The sequence below is a fragment of the Clytia hemisphaerica genome, unplaced genomic scaffold, assembly GCF_902728285.1.
Source record: "Clytia hemisphaerica strain Z4C2 unplaced genomic scaffold, Clytia hemisphaerica genome assembly, whole genome shotgun sequence".
Lineage (NCBI taxonomy): Eukaryota > Metazoa > Cnidaria > Hydrozoa > Leptothecata > Clytiidae > Clytia > Clytia hemisphaerica.
This window is the reverse complement of record NW_027103841.1, coordinates 214,915-231,132: the sequence shown is the minus strand read 5'-3', so window position 1 is coordinate 231,132 and position 16,218 is coordinate 214,915. Positions and strand designations below refer to the sequence as shown.

General features: G+C 32.9%; 2 long non-coding RNA genes across 2 annotated transcripts; one reads left to right on the top strand and one right to left on the bottom strand.

The window, feature by feature from the left end:
• Positions 1-3,308: 3,308 nt before the first annotated feature.
• On the bottom strand, positions 3,309-4,876 carry LOC136807512 (uncharacterized). The gene is made up of 5 exons (XR_010846686.1): positions 4,791-4,876; positions 4,487-4,645; positions 4,188-4,297; positions 3,685-4,026; positions 3,309-3,446 (listed from the first exon to the last, which is right to left on the bottom strand). It is a non-coding gene; the product is annotated as an uncharacterized lncRNA (long non-coding RNA).
• A 7,648-nt stretch (positions 4,877-12,524) lies between these two features.
• On the top strand, positions 12,525-14,554 carry LOC136807511 (uncharacterized). Its single transcript, XR_010846685.1, has 4 exons — positions 12,525-12,610; positions 12,768-12,824; positions 12,974-13,001; positions 14,492-14,554. It is a non-coding gene; the product is annotated as an uncharacterized lncRNA (long non-coding RNA).
• Positions 14,555-16,218: the final 1,664 nt, after the last annotated feature.

Below are 16,218 nucleotides of genomic sequence, written 5' to 3'. Positions count from 1 at the left end.
CTTTACTAAATCCCAGTACGTTTGAAAATTACAATATTATAATCCAGATGCTAGTTATCCTCGGGAATTATGATTGAAATTAAAAGATTGAAATTTTACCTTTTCTTCTGTCGATTCTTGACTAAATGGACGTGATGCAAACTAGACCTAGTGGACGTGTTGATTCAATGTATCCAGCAATTTATTCACCAACCATCGACAAACCCCACTCATGATAGCAATACTCAGTTATGTCATTTACTGTATTGGTTTTACCTGCAAGATAAGAGAGAGAGAAAGAGAGAAACAAATTCAAAAAAAAAGTTGAAAGATGCATGAAAGAACAACAAGAATAATTTTCAAAATACAGCCTTTTCTATAAACACAATCATCTAAAATCACTTCTTTCTACAATGCCCAATAAAGATCAGTTTAAAACTGAAGTCCATGGAGAAAGGTAGAATGAAAATACCTAATTTTAAAATGAACAAATATGAGCGAAATTGACCAAAGATGTGAGTAAAGAAGGGCAAAATTTAAAGTTCTGAAATGTAACTTTTATGTAACAGATTATGTAGGAATTTGATGTAAATTAAGTGGACAAAAGTCAAAAAACTTATTAATTCCAATCAGTCATCAAGCCAAGTTAAGAATACACACATGAAATGTTTTTTACTTCCAACCAGCCATTTAAAGTTTTATGGCCATGCTTCATCCAGCCATATTCATGGCCACGAACCTGGAATTCATTTTCAGAGAAAAAATCTACAAAAATAGGACAAAAATCTACAAATAATGGGAGGCAAAAGATCTACAAAAAAAAAATATCTACAAAAATAAAGGATAGAAACACCACAAAAGATAACACTCATATGGGCAAAACCTCAAAGTTTATGAGCTGAAAAAAAAAACGTACTTCTGAAGCTCTTGGATATTGCAGGTAAAAGTTTAAAATTTAAGAGGAATTCCAGTTCTTTAACTTGTTGCTTTAAAATCATGTACTGAGACTGAAATTCTTGTATGTGGCCACTCTAAACCTTATTCGAAGAAATTTTGACGAGAATTAAGTTCCCGCAAAATTTAATACGCCATCTGCCAAATTAAATTCCTGCCAAAATTTCTTCGAATAAGGTACATTCCTAATCCAATGCATAAAGAAACTTTTGAGACTAAAATATATACGTGCTATTTGATATTCTGCGATACAGCAAAACAGCAAAAATAAATCGAGTAGATGATAAAATAGAAATACATAACCTAAGATACGAACATAAAACTTACGAAATTACGACTCTTGGGTTTGCAGAATAGAAATCTTAGGAAGATATGATTAAATTAAAAAATCGTCAATTAATACTTGAACAGTAAGCTCCGTTTCAAAGTTTCTTAAATCAATCCATTTCTCTTTTATGACCAAGTAATTGGTTTACAAATTCTAAGTTTACTGTATCCAATATTAAGTATTAAACACATCTCTAATATTTACAGTTAAAAATGTTTTCTCTTTTGCTTAAAAATATAAGTGTACTTAAAAACTCAGAAAGCTATCCAACTAAGTTATAATTACCTGAGGTGAACTAATTTTTGCGGTTCGCAGTTCAAGATTTAATATTTAATATTTGAAGGAACTTAATTTTGCAGATTACTCACTTGAAAGAAAATTAGAGCCGTACTGTGAATTATTCAACCTTTGTTTTTGGCATTTGAAAAATTTTGCGGGAACTTAATTTTACGGTTCTGGCCTAAAACCGCAAAAAATTAGTTCCCGCAAAAATTAGTTCCCTTAAGGTAGTTGAAAATCAAAAGAAAACTAACCTAGCATAGAAAACTAAAAAGACACAAGAAGAAGTTTAGTGAGAAAATATTACTTTCCTTTTTTCTCAAATTTTTTTATATGTTCCAAAACCTTCTCATACCTAGAGTGTGAACAAAGAAAACAAGATGCTCCTTCCTTTCTCATGAGACAGTTCTTACATTTATCATCACTGAAATCTGGAACATATTTATTATTTGTTTTGAAATATTTAAGTTGATCAAAATCGTTTTCACGGAGGTAAATCAAATTAATGTATTCATGATGGAATATCTGCTCCCAACGATCTTTGAAGGTTGTGTTTTCAGCATATTTTGCTATTATTTGATGTTTTTGCTCTCGTCCTTCCATGGAGTTACAACCAAGACCAAACCCATACTTTTGGAATGTTTGACTAGCGTGTACAGGCGCCACTTGACATAATGTCCAGAGACTTGGGGTTTGGCTTTTGAAAAACAGACAACAGCATTTAAAAAGCTTAAGACAGTCTATTTTCATCTCCTCAATTAAATCTTGATTAAAATCTTCAATCCGCACAGAAAGGCTGATGATCTTTCTCAGCAAAATAGAGCAATGGAATACATGCAACACCTGAACTTTAACTGGTTCATTATTTAGATTTTCTATCATCAATTTACACAACTCCGGAAAAAACTTTAAGTAACCCTGGTATAAAAAGCTTGAATTAAACGTTGAACAGCTTGAACAGTTCTTGAAATACCAGCTTATTCAATCTTTATGTTCAATCTTAGTTGAATATGAAGATTAGAGGAACTTGAACAAAGCTTGAATTTTATGGAACAACCTAATTCATAAAAAAGTCGAAGGTGGAATTTTCTTGAACTAGCTGGGATAGTATTTTAAAGCTTGAACATAGCTTGAATATACTTGAACTAAAACTCACTTTCTCAAAATGCAAAAAGCAAAGTCCAAGTATTTGAAAATGTTCTCTGTCAGCTTGAACTCTTAAACAAGGCTTCAGGGAAATAATAAAAAATAACTTAACCTTTTTTTAAAGAAAACTTTACCCTTTTTGATTTCAAGTTTGCCAAACCATACACTTTCAAAATTCAAATTGTCAAATTCTTTGTCAGTTTCTTCAACTCTGTATTACTATTTTTGTTATTATTATTATTTTTGCTGAAATGAAAAAAGGAATTGTAAAAAACATATTAGCTGATAAGATTAACTTTAATGAACGCATCAGAAAGCAAAAGACAAACCTCGGAAGACGAAGACAATAATACATTGAAAAGCGAGAGATAGTCCTATCAATACCCTCAGTAATTTCCTGCTAAATTGTGGCCATATTGTTGTTTTTTCTGAATTTCTGATTTTGTGAAAATATTTTGAAATTAGTTTACTTTGTCGATGGTTTGCACCATTCTCAATTTCATCTTTTTAGGATTCCGCTTATGAACCCAACACCTGAATTTCTAATAAAAGATTCTCAGAAATTCGTTGACTTTTCACTAAAAAAATAAAAAATAAACAAAACTTAGCTAAAGGGATAAAATAAAAATAAACTAAAATTTTTAGTCTCCTTCAAGTGTATTTGGATGGAATCTTACACACACAGACACAATTTTCATTTCCATCAATAAAGAACAGTTTCTCAACGATTGTATCAACGCTGGCAATGAAATCAAGAGATCTGAAAATAGAAAACAATAAGTGAATGGAGAATTTACGTCTACCACACCCCATTGGATTGATAATTCTCAAATTTAGAAAATGATAAAAAATTGGTCATGTGCTGAACTAGAAAGAAATCCACAATAAATCACAAACTAACAGGAGTTTGACGTTATGACACGACCTCAGACTACTCTTTACTAGAAATGTAAGGTTAGCTAGATATTCATCGAGTTTAAAATAACTTAAGAGATTACTTTTTTAGAGTATCTACACGCATCAATCTACTGCTTTTCCATTCTGCGAGTATGGTCCAGTCATCTTTCAGTTTTAATTCATTTCCAGAATATAAAACTTCCTCTCTGTCGAAAATGAAATAATTTATCTTGGCAACACAAAGTCTTCCGTTCAAATTGATCATGGCAACATAATTGACAGTTTTTGCAGCTCGAGCGTACTCGAGTGATGAATAGTACGTCCCCTGGAATTTAAGCTGAAGAAATTTCATCGCATCTTCTAAAAAGTCTCTATGTTTGAGTTTAAGCCCTTTGCCGCCAAGAAAACAGTCTTCTCTGACTTTCAACCAAGATCTTGTGCTCCTGAAATAATGATTTAATGACATTGTAATAATGATGAAAAATACTACTAAGCTAAATATTCCAAGATAATCAAGCAAAAATTACTCCAAAAAGATTAAGTACACTTCAACTAATTTCTCAAGTAAGCATCCATCTTTTTAAAATACTGAAAATTAATATACCTTCTATAGTTTATCAAAATAGATTTCAACGTCTCTTTCAAGATTGGTTTTGTACTTTTTGCATACATCAGGGTATGAACTGTCTTTAAGGCATTGAAAGCTTTGAAAATCTAAATCAAAAATAGATTTTAAAATAACAGAAAGGAGCGAGCATTAGTCTTTTTAATGATAATGTTATGAACATTGGTAACTTATAGGTTTGTAAAAAATATAATTATGAATAAAATACTTTTACATTATTTTGTTCCACTAATCATCCTAAAACTATTTGGGCTGACTTAAAAAGTATGAATCATCACCTGTAAACAACTGTTCCTTGTTCCATGAACTTTTTTAATAACTCCACCATTTAAGCTTTCAAAAACCAAAGCAAGACCATGCCCATAACGGTCCCCAGTATTCTACAAAGATTGGGATATGATGCAGGTTGTGAACATTCAATCCAGACTTACGATCCTCTGTTAAAGAAAAAAGCATTTTTACCAAGCTTAATGTGATTTTAAATGCGTTTCAGGGAGTAATTTTTCCTTCTAGAGCATAAAGAATGAATTAGAACATATAACCAATCCCGGGAATTATTCCCTCTTGAAAAAAAAAACTTACCATAAAATGCACAAAAGTGTTTGTAGAAGAGATCAAGACATTCTCTGGCCCAATCGAGATCATCAGTTGTGATACGTGAAGATAGAGTTATGTGGGCTGCTTCTACAAGAAGCGCAAAATGCTTCCAATAAAGGGAAGGCAAAATTTCTTTCAAAGACGGAAGGGCGTAGTAAAGGAGCCAGGTTCTCAATTCGTTTGCTAAAATAAAGAATCAAGCAATAAACATGTTGACTACAAATCCCTGACCTATTGTAAACTCATTGTTACTTTACTGAGGTAAAAAGAAGTTACCTTTAAAATGAGCAATGTTCCCAGATATTGGCCGGGGTCTCCTTGAAATATTATCAACTGGTTTCATATTTGATCGGCCTCATTGACCTGAAATAAATGTTCCAAATTATAGATTGGATTATTGGCAATTGAAAAGGTGAATAGTTTTGCTTTAAATTGATTGACATAATATAATTTTTTTTCTCACCATATACCCAATGAAATAGTCTGGATAACATTTGAAGCTTTGATAGTACTTCTTATGTTCAGCTGGGTCAAACCAAAATGCTAGCAAAGATTTGACAACACCAAGAAGAATACCATGCATATAATCAGGAACTACTTCATCTGTGATGCTAAATACTGGTAATGCAAGAAGAGCTGATGGTCCTTTGATCCCGTTGACCTTAAAGTAAAAAGGCATTGTTGGGATGCTATAATTTCTCCTCAAATCTAAAATTGAATGAGGCGTCAGCACCTCTGAGCTTTCAAATCAGGATACCAATGTTAGGTGAGATAATTCTGAATAACGAGAAGCCTGAAGACCTCTCAAACTAAAGATATTAAGAAATCTGGATCGACGACTGATCTCTAACAATTGACACACCTTTTCAGCAGATTCCATTGCCTCTTTTGCATCTTGAAGCGTACCTTTATCTGATCGCTTATTTGATTTGATTGCTTCTTCATAAGGATAGACGTGGACCTTCAAATATGCAATCAAAGTAATTCAAATGATTCAGATTTTAAATAAATAAAGGGCTTATTTAATAGAGAAATCAATATAAAGTTTTTGTTTAATTGAGTTAACCCTATTAGCCCCAAGCTTTTTTGACTTTTGTATCCCGAGGGGGGGGGGGGGTAAAATCTACCACCCTCGATTATTTTCGATCTAGAAGAGCTATGGCCATGAAATTTGGTACAGATGTTCTCCATCATAATACAATTTTGCAGGAAGAAAAAAAAAATTGATGACGTCATTCAAAAACTGATGACGTCATCACAAAATTTCCACCTGTCGGAAAAAAGCCCAAATATATGGTTTACAAAAATGTCTATTACAGTCGAACCAATAAAGATATTTCGATTCTGTTTGAAGATTCTGAAAGGTAAAAGACTGTTCTTTAACATAATTGCCGGTTTTGCAATTTCCATGAAGATTTTTTCTTAAAATCTATGCTGAAGATGAGTAAAATTTTCAAAATTTGATGACGTCATAAATGATGACGTCATCATTTTCTTTAGATTTTTCAAATTTGTATTATCAATGCCTATCACGTGTCAAAATTTGAAAATGATTGAATAAATAGTTTAGAAGTTATCAGCACTTTAAAATTTTGAGTTTTAAGGATTTTAGCTGGGTTTTATGTCATGTTTCACAATAAAGTCATAAAACCTGATCTGGACAACCTATGACCCTAAAATTTTGTACAAGTACTCTTAATAAGATTTTATTAAAAGTCAGAAAGTTTCAAGTCGTTTGAAAATTTTTTCTCCGAGATATAGATAAAAGAGCTCCAGCGTGGTAGATTCTACCCCCCTGGGGCTAATAGGGTTAACATTCTTACCCTATTTGTATGCACGCCTTTTAGCAAACATGTTGAGCAGCCACTGTATCCGTTATGCTGATTCATAGAAAGCATTGCGGCTTTTGCAATCAAATCAACTGAGCAAACGATTGGGTATATGTGTAAATGCTTCCCGTTTTCCAGTGACATCCCTAAAATGGAAAAATATTTATACATGAGTGAATTGATTTGCTTCCAAACGTACAATAGCATAGTAATAAAAGGCAATAGATAATTAGTTAAACAAAAAATAAATACCTTCATTTGCAAAATCTTTAAGAGCTTGAACAAAAGGGGTCAGGAAAGCATACATTGGTGGTTTTCCTTTTCCCTGCCATAAACCTCATAAGGAAACATTTTTGCACTGAAATCTATAGAGATGAAAAAAGTGATAAGGTGAGAGTAAGCTTTCTCCAATGGAAATCCTCAATATAGAACATCTTTTTGGAATATAATACTTTCAGTGACAGGTTGATAATTTACCTTTCTTTGGCAGGTATTTCATTGATTGCTATATATACAGGCCATATTTCAAAACGTGAGGATTTGTACAGTGCCACTCCGTCAGTATTGAAAATAACAGTCAAATTATCATTTTCATGCAGAACATTTCCAGGTTGGCAGAGCTTTTTGTACCTAAAGAAGTAATAATTCATTGATATACAAAGAATATTTAATTTCTAACAGTTCAAATGGAAATTTCAGATCAACTTTTCAAAAAAGAAATTTATCCTTTATCCTGAAATAAATAATAACCGTTACTATATAGTTTACTAACTTTGAGCCATCTGTGATATCGGTTAAAATTTTCTCCTTGCTTAGATTTTTTCTCTTGTTTAGACAGAGGGATATCTTTTCCCATACTCCATCTCCTGGAAAGTAAGCAGAAGTCCAGTAATTTAAAGAATAAACCAGAGTAAAAAGGAAAAGCATCAGACAGTATCAATGATAAAAATTCAAATTAGATAAATGAACAAGTGTTATATACTTTGAATGATTGACTTTATTTGATCCTTTATTGGACATGTCAGTATGAAATGTTTCATTATTTTCTTGCAGGGGTCTCCTTTATAGCGTACTCTAAAAAGGAAAAGTGATGTTGTAGCACAAAATGGGCATAAAAACAAACCATTCTTATCAATTTGCAATATTTCGTACCTCGGTCTTTTCTCGGTGAAGGCTTCTTCATAAAGACGAAAGACATGTATCTATTTTTCGGATCCGGTATGCGGGAATAGTGTCAGGACCTGCAGGCGACCTGGTAGGGTTGGGTATGGGTGTGGTTTGGGTGTGGTTACGTATCAGATTTGGCTAGGAATTGGGTTATTAACAGTTAGGGTTAGGGTTGGAGCTCGAAACAAGCACTCTTTTGTGATTTTCTGTTATTACAGTCTGGTCTGCAGTTTGTACAATATAAATAGCCGTCAGAAGCGCTATCCTGACATGAATCCGTGGCGCAGTGGATAAGGCAATGGGTTTCAAAACATCGGAACTTTGCATTTAGTGGGTTCGAATCCCACAGGTGGCGATCTGTCGGTAAGTCATTCAGTAAGTTAGAAAACATAATAAAACACAAAGAACCAGAAAGTCAGAAAAACTACGAAAAATAGACTGGAAAGTACGAAATAAGTCCAGATCTGTCTTTCGTCTTTGTAAAGAAGCCACGACCTCTTTTCTCCGCCATCTTGCGTCGAGCCTAAAAACGGAGCTTGTTTCCGCCGTGTTATCGAGCGAGAAAGTTAGCCTTCAATATGCCACGGTAGTTGCTCTGCTCCTTTTCATCGCGTGTCGCGATCGATCGACAAGTTCTCTCTTAGGTTATCGCCTCGTGTAGTACCCTTACCAACGTCACTCGTGCTGTTGTGCTGTTGAGGGAAGAATCTTAATACTTGGCAGTATCACCTTTATTTTACCTTGTGTATCATTATATTTTGAGTGTCAATCTTCACAATGACATTCAGCCATGCCGTCACATTCATTGGAGTCAGGAAAACAGTTTTTCATGTGAGCGTTTGGTTCTGCTAATGCCAACAATGGCTGAGAAGAATAATAATGTTGATGATGGTTCCTTCCGAGTGGGAGATAAAATTCAAATGCAGTTTAAATGCACAGAGAAAGAAAACAAATCAAAGTTTTATCTGGCTGCTGATACTATTCACAGTTTGCATGGTAAGCTTTAATTTAGAGTGAAATCTTAAGAGTGACAAAGTAGTAGGGGGAAATTTGTTCGTTTTTATGAGGTCGCTCGATTTTTTTAGTCAAAGCACTTGTTATACATTTTTGGAAAGCTAAGGGGTAGGGGAATCAAAATAACTTGGGTGCCAATTTTGTTTAGGACACTTTGGTATGATTTTCGGACAAACACGACGGTCTCAGGCAAACATCATAGGGTGAAAAAATAATGAAAATTTCAGCTTGAGAAAACGGAGACCTGATATATATTTTTGGAAAGCTCTCAAAAAATTAAGATTAGTGATATATTGCGAGTATAGGTGATTTCTTTACCTAACTCGAGATTTTAATCCTTAAAAACAGTGTTTTTCAGTGTTTTTCAGCCAGAAACAGCTGTTTTGTCCAGTTTTAGCGCTTTCGGAAGCTCAATATCTCGAGTTAGGTACTGAAATCACCTATACTCGCAATATATCACTAATCTTAATTTTTTGAGAGCTTTCCAAAAATATACAACAGGTCTCCGTTTTCTCAAGTTAAAATTTTCACTAATTTTTCACCCTATGATTTTTGCCCGAGACTGTCGTATTTGTCCGAAAATCACACCAAAGTGTCAGAAACAAAATTGGCACCTAAGTTATTTTGATTCCCCTACCCCTTAGCTTTCCAAAAATGTATAACAAGTGCTTTGACTAAAAAAATCGAGCGATTTTACAAATTTCCCCCTACTAAAGTGGCAATGGGCGATTATTGTCACACGCACTCAATGTGTGAGAGGTAAAAGTATCTTTTAAGTTTCATGGCTTTCTTCCAAGATTTCAAAATTTTTAAGAGCATATGGCTTATGTCGCAGACCTCATGATAATTTTTGAATCCAAGCAAAAGGTTTATTATGTTATGATATGCGATCATACTGCCTGCTTTACACATATCGGAAAACCTGAAAGCTAGAAATCGAGTAATTGATGAAATTACTCCGAAGAGAGACTTCTTCAAAGAGTTGCCAGAGGGGAAGAGAGCCAGGAAGAAAAAAGTACACGATGACGGTAACGAACTTAATTTTTATAACCTGAGTATCAAGACTATTGCGATCTTCTATAACTTGAGCCAATGTTAACATCCCAACTTAGAGAGGAGAACCATCCAAACTCAGACTTGCCACAAAAAACGTTAATTAGACGTTTTGTTTACTAACCCCCACCCCATTCAAATAATGTCGCTGTGGCAATCAATTTGATTTTGAGATATTCAACCCTCCTTCCATTGCTTCTTTATCAGCTATCTTTAAAGGTTACATTTAAAAAATAACGGAGATATTCCCAGAATAGACCTTTTTTCAAAGAGGCCACCCTGTTGAATAATTATGTAGTCCAGCAGAAAAACAATGACAAAACCATGCATAATTATTAAAATATGCATGATACAGTAATTATGCATGGCTCTATCATTGTTTTTATAGCTGGACTACATAATTATTCAACAGGATGTCCTCTTTGAAAAAAGGTCTATTTATTATCTCCATAATATAAAGTGGAAGAAAAAACAGCCGTCTGCAAAAATTTGAGGACTGTGTAGGCAGTCAAACAAAGAGAATCCGAGGCATAAACATTGGACCGTTTGTTTTGGTTTTCAAAACAGCCGAGGCGATCAAAAAGAAACATTACTAAGTAACATTTTGGAATTGAATTAACTATAACTGATTTTTTTGGTGAAAAGTAAACGTCCACAATACTTACTTACCCCATCTTCCCAAACGTCCAATCGAGGGTTTTTCATGGCAACTTTGAGTTTGGATGGCTCCCCTTACGGCACAACCTAGGTCAGACAGGTCATTCATTTGAGGGCAATGCATGTTAGCCTCCACTGATGCAATTTACCCAATCTCACGGTATATAGGTACTATTATAGGTCTCTCAATGATTCTCCTGCTTGATGATAGGAAACAAGTTTGTTGTGCAGCTTTCTTTGAGTCATATACTGTCAATTGGATGTTTTCCGTACTGGTTTTTCACTTTTCCATCTTTTGAAAAACATCATATTTAAAATGTCCAAGACACATAAATTCTGTTTACGTTTTTTAAAGGATTTCATTTTGAGGTTAAGGAGAAAACAAACAAGGTAAATGTTTTATTGTTATTTTGGCTCCTTGGATGAATTTGAGTTAAGTTCTTTATTTTATTTGTAGATTCATTTCTATGTACTCTCGGGTTCCTAATAGCCGTCCCAACCGCTAATTAATTTTTTGAAAATTTTCCACCCAGGACATTCTTATTCCAACACCCCACTTATTGATTTTTGGAAACATGTTTTTCAATGTTCCCTCTTTTGTCCTAATTCTGCTGTATTAGCCTCATTTTCAAAAGTTTTCCACCCAGGACATTTTTATTCCAACCCCCCCTGCTTATAAATATTTGAGATTTTTCCAACCCTCTCGCTTATTCCAAACACCCCGGCTATTAGGTACCTGAGAGTATGCTAAATACTCATTTATTTTAATGTATAACTCAAAATAGTTCAAAGTAAGAAACAACTTAAAATCAACTTTTCAGGACAAAGAGACGGATAAAGGAGAAACTCCAAAAAAGAGTATGTTGAAAAGAAAGTAAAACAAATCTGTTAAGATTTCTGTATTTTGTTCCAAGAGCAAGTTGTGAAAAGCAATTTTATTATGTTTCTATTCTGACAGCAGCTGACAGTACATACTCAAAATGATAGCCTCATAATTACTAAGGAGGCGTTACTGGTTAGCGCTCACATGCAATATTTTTTAAATTTTGTTACTCTAGATCACGCGACCTTACTTCAACAAGGTTCTATCATGAATTTTGAAAAATTTGAGTTTTTTGGTTAATAACGTTTAATATGCCAAAAACTAATTGTTAATGCTGTAAACTTTCAAATATCTCAATTCCATGGCTCAAAATAACATATTCCACTGAGTTCTATCAGTTAATTTGGTCTTTGACACATTACAACAAAGTTCTATCGAAAATCTTTAAGCAAAAATCCTTAGCGCGATCCGCGATAATGTCTTTTCCAATAATATTAAGGTCAACAAGGTTCTATCATGAAAATAGAAGATTTCTTTGATATGAAACTGAAATTTGTGAAAATTCCAACTGGAAAAGCTAGTTTATGTCTTTTTTGTCATTTTTAAATATTTTTGCATGCTTTTCTTCTTTAAAATTTATAAAAATGAGGTATTTTTAGTAGATGGAACTTTGTTGACTTTGCGCATTTCTGAGTCTTCGAGGCAACAAGGTTCTATCAAAAATTTTATTTCTTTAATAACTCTTTAATATTTTGGTTTTTCACAGCTTTAAAGGTTTATTCATGCTAAAATTATATTTCTGTAACAGAAAAAAGCAAAGTGAAGACCCAAGCTTCAAACTAAGGTCTTTTTTAAAGTCACTGAATTTTCAAATGCATTTTACTCAAAACCGTAATTTGCAGAGTTGGAACCTTGTTGACGTAAGGTCGCGATCACTTGAAACATTACTGTCTTAAGGCATTTAAGCGGAATTGGGCTTTATATTAGTAATTTTCGTGATGCATTGAAAAAACGTAGACCTACATCCCTGCTGCTGCAGCACCTGAAAAATCCTTTATGTCTCAAAACAGTTTTTTATGACTTCAAGCTTTTATATTTGGATGGTCCAATTCAAATTTTTAATTAATTGATATAGATACCAGAATGGAAAAATTAGATTTTTACAATTGCAGCAAATTTGTTTTCAGGAAGATTGCTCACAAGAAGAAGAAAAGAACAAAAACAAAAAAAAGACCTCAAAGAAACAACCTGTTGATAAGAATGTAAATGACTTATTCATATTTTAGACACGCACAGAGCCTATAGGATTCAGATATGCTGTGCCAGATTAGTCTACTTTTCCAGTCTTTGTTACACACTTTGCTGCTTCCCTTCATTTTAACAACTTTAATAACAAAGAAAATATATTTTTTATCAAAGATTGTTCATGCCCAAAAGATAGTCCACCAAGACTTTAAAAAAGAACTGTTGAAAAAGGTACATATTGATTTTAAATCGAAATTTTTAAATTAAATATATTGATTTTAAATCGAAATTCTTAAATCAAAATGTGTATTTTTCTGCAACATTTGTGACCTAAGTATTAAATTAGTATTGCAAATTTATATTTGTATTTATTATTATAGGCAGAGGAGAAGGAAAATTTTTCCCAAGGTAAACTACATTTCTGTCAATTCAAATATAATTGCTTTTTTATTTCAAACTTTTTTCTAAAAATTGTTAATTCTTTACACTATAAAGTAATGAGAATAAATGCTTTTATCTGCTAAAAACCTTCAACTTAAAGCTCTTTTATGCACTTTTGATTTACAATTTGAAAATGAGAGTGACTGAGCTTCAGAAAGCTAATGCTTGTAAAATTTTGAGCTAATATTTTTGTAACTAAAAAGGAATCGAGAATATCTAAGAGATGACATTTAAAATATCTAGGAAATGAAATGTTTCGTCTTATAAATAATGTTAACTGTAAGTGTACAAACTTAGGAAGCAAAAGCCATTGTGATTTTTTCAAATTTTGGTTTGCTTTACAAAAAGATGTTTTATAAATCTTAAACATAAAGGTTATTAAATTAAGTCGATAAATTTTTTATTAATTTGTTATTAATTGACCTCTAAAACATTATTAACAATCAATTTCAGATACACTTGTGAGCTCTCCTCAACCCGAAAACTTCACAAGTGACCCAGATGCCCTAAGGAGAACAGTTGTAGGGGGGTCACCTCACGCTAAACTTCCTCTCATGAGTAAGGTCAATAAACAGGAGACCGAAAAACCCAAAAGAATATTTTATGGGCTTATTTTCAAACAAGTCTCATACAGGAGTATTGGAGGAAGAGATACAAAATGAGGAAGAGAACAAGGGAGAAAATGAAAATATAACTGGCCTGCCTAGACCAAACTTTGGTTTTTCAAATAATTTAATCAACAACCAACCAAGTCCTTACCGTACCCCTCTGAATACACCCCATCAATCAAAAAGCTCTCCAATCACTCAAACAACTCCCCAACAACTCCATCATCAACAGCAGTACTATCAACTGCAACCATACGGACAGAAACCTATCCAAGAACAACAGTCATCTCACCAACAACAGTTGCAACCCCTACAACGGCAACTTAGTGAACAACAACAACTTTATCAACCATATCAACAGCCACAAAACTGCAACTGCGATGAATTAAATAGCAGAATAGCTAAACTGGAGAAGGAGCAGAAAAAGCAATTCAATATTATCAAAATGCTTGTTGAGAACAAGGTACTTACTTACCTTGAATGAAGAAAAACAAAAACCCAATTTTTGACTAAACAAGTTTAAATTTAAAATTTCTAAAAATTAAAAAAACAAAAATTTAAATTATCTAATTCACCTTATAATACCTTAAAATTGAAAAATAAATAGAGAAGATTTCAAATTTTTATTGCACATTTCATATCATAGAATCAGATTTAATTTATTATAAAAAATCTCGCGATGAAATATTCTGAGCTTTTTATGTCAGTTAAATGTTGTTTGTTTTTATCTATAGAATATTTTTGATGTACCAGGTAAATATTTTGCATTACTTATACATGATCATTACACTTCGCATTATGTATAGGTTAGCTTTAAAACAAACTTTTAAATGGCTATTTTCACTATAGAAAGCACCAGGTGACACTGAACCGGAGCCTGACGAGGAAGATGAGATGAGTAAAGAACTTAAGGTGATTATAGAATTTTAAATCTCTAAAAAAGAAACCTTATTCTCTCTTTTTTATTGCCACTGATTTATTATATATAAGTATCTGTACCCAATGTACCTTTCCTAATCCTTTTAGCTTCATAGGATTTGCAGCTCACACAACCAGTTTGAATCACAACCTGAAATACCTTTGCTCTTAAAACAGTCTTTCCTTTTTTCATAGAAAGAGTTGAAATCGTTACAGTATATGGCCCCCAAAACGGAGACGGCCCCCAAAACGGAGGTTTTCATTAAAATGAAGATTCTGACTTGTAGATTTATCAGAATTAAACGATTTTTGTTTATTTTGAAAGAATGATGGTTATACTTAAAAATAAGCATGTTTTTGCTGGTTTGAGACGGATTCAAAATAACATATTTGCGTCTAAAGGAAATATTTTAACACCAAAATTAGATAAATATTGCAAATAACTCACTCTAGCTCCTTGGATATTGAAAATAAGTTATGAAAACGGGGTATAGGAAACTTTCTACACCTAATGCCGTTCAGAAAATGCAAATACATCTGTGACTTTAGAGGCTGGGTAAAAGATATAGCATCTTGAAGGTCAACCAGTATTTTGGAGCCCTAGAATCAGCATTGACAAACCGAAAATTCTAAATATGAGAAAAAGGAAAAATTCTTGGAATTCTATTCCTATCACCTTGAGTTAATAATTTATAACAAAAAATTAACATTATATGTAAAAATTTTTGCTGAATCAGCAAAAAAAAAACGGCAAATTATGTCCTTTTTTTGCAAAATATAGGAGAAAAATATCTTTAAAGCTTAATATTTTCAGTTTCAGTTAAGCTTTTTTTCTAAAATTTTCACAGCTTATACCATACATGAATGGAACTATTTTCAAAAGAGATTTGTTTTCAAAAACTTGATTAAGACGTTGTTAAATCAAAATTGTCATTTTGAAAATTTCTAAATTTTCAGTTTGGACTTTGCAATATTGAAAATCTTGAAATATTTCATAAAAATCATAAATTTTACATCCATCGGGTCGTAAAATTAAGGGAAAACACAAATATGTTCATAGTTTTTCCCCCTTTTACCACCGGGCTTAATAATTTGATTTTAGCTACACCTCCGTTTTGGGGGCCCCAAACCTGCATTTTGACAACCAGGGGTATACTGTAAAAAATTTTATCAAATAAATTTATACCCAAAACCCTCTAAATCATATTTCAAAACTATGGTCAAAATTTTGTAAACATATCTTAAAGATATCTCGAGAAATCGCTAAAATTTCAAACCTCCGTTTTGGGGGCCATTAGAAAAAAGCTACCTATCTTTAAGCGATTGAAAAATATTGTTGAAATTGAAAATTTTGAAAAAGAACTTCCAGGAAATAAAGTAGAGATGTTAAAGGTTTTCATGCAGCAAAGTTTTTTTGTAAAATCTCTTTTCCTCTAGATTTGAGAGAAATTTCAAATTTGATCGCCGTTTTGGGGGCCACATACTGTATCAAAATTGTCAGATTTCAACCAAGCAATTAGAGAAATGACCTTGAAGCTTTTCACAAAAGATGAGCTCTTGTCATGTTCTGTGGAGGGGAAAAGAACAAGGCCAGACCATACATCAAAGCCAGGCCTTCCCCGAAAAAAAAAGATTTTATCATTGGTAAGAAGCTTTCA